Genomic DNA, 4,906 nt, shown 5'->3' with positions numbered 1-4,906 from the left:
GCCTTCCCGCCAGCCTGGTTCTAGAGCCGTATCAGTCCCAAATAAACACACAGGAGGCTATATTAATTATGAAGCTGTTGGCCTTGCTTGTTTCTTACTGGCTAGCTCTGACTTAAGTAATTACCCCATAATTGTTAATCTAAGTATTTCTCTTACTGGAGAATAGTTCCGGGCTTCCTACCCCATGGCGTTACATCTTGGCTCCCTGTGTTTCTCCTTCCCAGTGTCCTCCTGGACTCCTAGTCCCACCTATCTAGATTCCTATTGGACAGTAGTGCTTTATTGACAAAAGACTTCCCCAACACCCCTTGCTCTAGTTCCATTAAATACAGTAACACCCATGAAAGGTAGAAGAACTTTTATGATGGAGGGTAATATCATCCTACCTGTCCTGCGGTTTAACATCTAAGCCTGGAGGCCCATCTTTCTGCTTATCTCAAATAGATTAGGGAGCCTATGGTAGTTTGAATGTGATTGGCCCCCATAATCTCAAGGGAGTGGCACTGCTGGAGGAAGTATGTCACTGCGGGGCAGGTTTTGAGATTTCCTATGCTCAGCATAACACCCAGTGTCTCAGTCGACTTCCTGTTGTCTGAAAGATGTAGGACTCTCAGCTACTCCTCCAGTGCCACACCTGCCTGCATGCTGCCATGCTCCCTGCCATGAAGATAACGGACTGAATCTCTGAAGCGTAACACCCTTATTCAACTTTATAAAAGTTGCTGTAGTCTTTACAGCAATAAAAACCTAACTAAGAAAGAAGTACCAGGGAGTGGAATAGTGCTGTAAAAGGCCTGACCATGTTTTTATTTGGAGGAATATGGACTTTGGAGTTTGGGTTAGGAAAGTAATGGAATGTTTTAAGCACTGCTTAATGAGCTGTTCCAGTGGGAGCGTGGAAGACAGCGGTGCTAAATGTGATTTGATGAACTGTGGGGTATCAAGAGGTTTCCGAGGACAATGTTAGTGTGTGGCCCAGAGGACAATGTTTGTTAGTGTGTGGCCCAGAGGCTGGTCTTGTGATTTTTTGGTGAAGAAAGTGGCTGCTTTTTGCCCTTGTCCAAAGAGTCTGTCTGAAGTTAAAGTGAAAAGCTTGGATTAATTCCTTTGGGAGAAGAGATCTCAAAACAGCCTCATATAGACTGTCTTGTGGTTATTAGTGGTGACTCTAATGAAGATTTATAATGAAAAGGAGCAAGCTGAGCAGAGGACATCACAAAATGTAAATGTTGAGGAGAAGAGCACCAGGAAGTGGAATGGAGTCTAAGTTCTGTGCTTAAGGAGATGATTGCAGTAAGAAATGGAATAAAGGGAGGCGTGGTCTCAGGGCAAGATCCCACCCAGCCAAGTTTCCAACTTGTGAAAAGAAACTGAAAAGCTTAGAGCCACACATGGTGGGGCACACCTTTAATCCCAGCACTGGGAAGGTAGAGGCTGGTGGATCTCTGAGTCTGAGACCACCCTGGCCTAGAGATCCAGTTTCAGGACAGCTGAGCTTAGTAGGCAGTGAGAAACAGAAAACTGGAGAAGATGTAATTGAAGAAGGGGGCCATGTTCCAGCCCCAGCAAGCAGCAGAACTTGGCAGCTTCAGCCACATGGTTCTGGCTTTAGAGTTAAGGATAGAAGAAAAGGGTTGTGGAATTCACCCCCACCTAAAGAAAGTCCAGGCATGTGTCAGGGGTGTCCCTGAATGGAGACCTAGTAGGGAGGCCATTGTGTGAAGCAGAAGTTGAAGCATGGATTGTTTTGGAGAACCCAAGATGTTAGAGATGCCAGAGTGGTGGGATAATTGCTAAGGAGAGGTACTAACAGGAAGTGGGACTAGCCCAAGAGAAAGAAGTGTGTTGTAGTCAGCAGAGCTGAACAGATTTGGAGATCTGAAAAGCATTTTGACATTAGACATGGAGGTGCAGAGTTTAGAATTTGTCCAGCTGGTTTTCAGTCTTGTTTTGGTTCAGTATTTCCTCATTATGCTCCCTTCCCAACATCTTAGAATGATAATGTATATCCTGTGCCATTATATGTTGGAAGTATGTGATTTTTTTTTTATTTTACAGGGTATTAAAGTTAAGAGAGTGTATGAATCCCAGAAGAGACTTTGAACTTTGAACTTTTAAACCCTTGTGAAGCTGTGATATACTATAGGAATTTTTTAAGTTTGACTAAATACATTTTGCATAATGATATTGTTTAACTAAACGTTTATGGGGGACAGAGAGTAGAGTGTGGTAGTTTGAATTTAATTGCTCCCCATAATCTCAAAAGGAATGGAATATTAGGAGGTGTGGCTTTTTTGGAGGAAGTGTGTCACTGTAGGAGTGGCCTTTGTGGTTTCCCATGCTCGGGATACCACCTAGTATCTCAGTCAACTTCCTGTTGCCTGCACAATGTAGGACTCTCAGTTACTACTCCAGCACCACATCTGCCTGTACGCTGCCATGATGATGATGGACTGGATCTCCGAAACTATAAGGGAGTCACCTGGTTAAATATTTTCCTTTATAAGAGTTGCTGTGGTCATAGTGTCTCCTTACAGCTAGAAAAACCCTAACCAAGACAGAGCCTTTTCCAATATGCTGCATAGATTTTAGTGATAATCCAATTCAGTTAAAGGCACTCAACTGCAACTCCATCTCTCTGAGGTGGAGGATGGGGAGTAAATAAATTTGGACATGAAGGGAAACAAGGAAGTGACCAAGCGTTACTTAGAAAACCCCCAACTATCACCTCCATTAGTTCAAATTCATCAGTATTCTCTGGAAATTGCAAATCAGGCACAAGCTGAAGTCTTCACTATGTACTTAGATCCCTGACCCACTGAACACACGCAGGCAGTACACTGCAATATTTTGCTCAACAGAAAACTGCATATTCAATAGTGCTCTCTTAAGATTATAAAAGAGCCGAGATATTCCTATGACCCAGAGACTTGTAGCCATGGTAACATTGTAGTACAATACATTATTAAGGGGCTGGTAGTGATGCTGGTGTCAACAAACCTGTGGCTTTGCCTGACCTGTAAAAGCATAGCATGTGCAATCATGTTCAACATTAACTGAATATTTGGTAATGGCAGTAAATATCTATGCAACTGGTGCATGTACATATTATAATACATGATCACTATACCTAGTGTCTTCCTCCATAGAAAGAAAGTTTGCTATCTTCTCCCTTATGCCAGCACCAGTCACACATGTCCTGTTTATTGTGTCTCTTGACTACATTAAGAGTCTACCCGGGCTAGGCATGGTGGCCCATGCCTATAATCAGTACTTGGGAGGTAGAGGCGGCAGGTTCAGCTGTCTAAGGCCAGCCTCAGCTATGTAGCATGTTTGAGGTCTGCCTGAATTACAGGAGACTCTGTCACCTCTCCAGAGTTCCCAAAATAAAGGCCACTTGGAGTGAGTGCTCTAACTAACTAGGTTTGGGAAGACACACCCCAGAGTGTTTGCACAGGAGGAAACCACCCCACAAACCATTTCTCATAAATAAGAACGCACCTCATTCAAAAAGGGACACATTGCAGAAAACGGGGGACTGTGGAGTGCTCAGTCCTAAATGGGACATCTGTGTCATCTTTTGACTCCGGGAACATCGTGAGAAAGCGGGAAGAAAGACAGCCACAAGTTAGGCAGGACTGCTATGAGATGTCTTCTGAACATGACGGAGACAGCGTACTCATGAAAGCACGGTGGCTTTGGTTGTCTGCATGAAGCCTGCACAAGATTATGACAGACAAATTTCCTGTATAGATGGAGGAGGGCTCAGGAAGCCTCCACCCGTAATTGAGGAGCTTGAACGATCGCAGGCTGATGAGGTAGTCCATTTCCTTTTGGGTGTGCATGGCCGTACACCAGGTGGCCATTACAGCACTGACAGGACTAAGTGGTTGTGGGAAGAGGACATCGAGCAGGAGGGAATGTGACTGGGGAGTCTAAGGGGAGCTGGAGGGGGGCGGGGCATACCATCACAGTACATTATATACATATGTAAAAGCATCAAAGAATGAATAAAGATATAATAAGATCGATTTTTATTTTAAAAAAACCACAAGTGACACATATCTCCTTTTTCAATGACCCTGGTATTGTCTGAATTTAAGTTGAACCCTATTGCTTCATTTAGAATCAGCCAAAGTTTCTGGTCCTGAATTATCAAAAAATATAAGTCGGGAGGAGGTATGGGTTTCGTCCAAGGCTTGTCAGTTCCTGATAGTGGTTGCCCCCAAGGCCCTTTCTGAACACCCCTGTCAGACAAATGCTTACTTAGTGATGATAAAGCCCCCTTCGCTGTTTTATTTCTGTAATGTGGAATCCCAAAGCCTCATGGTCCCGTTTTCCAGTTCGTTTCTCTGCGGTCACCTAACATCACAGCTGCATGGCACTCAAGTCTCTTAGTGTTAATCGAGGGAAACAATTACTTTTGAGACGCTTAGAAGCTTCTAGATCTTCTAATTTTCTGACCAAGGTTAAAGACAATCATGTTGAAAGTCACCTCAGTAATGTTTAAAAATAAAACACTCTAAGCTCTTAAAAAAAGATACATAGTGCTAAATAAAATCCCAAAGGATTAATTTTTAAGGAATGAGTGCATTTGTTCTGCTCATGGGCTTCCTATCCTCCTCCATACTAATTGAGAACCATTCTTGCTTTTAATGAAAGTTTGTGTGTGTGCACATACATACACACAGGTGTCATCTCTCCTGCTCCTCACCTTGTGCATGTCAGCAGGAGCTGTGGAGGGATCAGGGCTCTGGGGGGATCATCTCCCGAGGAAATGAAAGAGAAACTCATTTTTCAACCTTTTATTGTTGCCCTTGTGCCTGCAGCTTCGCACAGGGCTCTGGGGTGAGGGTCCCTGCAATACCGTTCTCTCCCATTGTGAGTCCATCTCAGAGTTAATCAT

This window comes from Mesocricetus auratus, unplaced genomic scaffold (assembly GCF_017639785.1).
Source record: "Mesocricetus auratus isolate SY011 unplaced genomic scaffold, BCM_Maur_2.0 Super-Scaffold_100013, whole genome shotgun sequence".
In the NCBI taxonomy this organism is placed as follows: Eukaryota; Metazoa; Chordata; class Mammalia; order Rodentia; family Cricetidae; genus Mesocricetus; species Mesocricetus auratus.
This window is presented reverse-complemented; position numbering follows the sequence as displayed.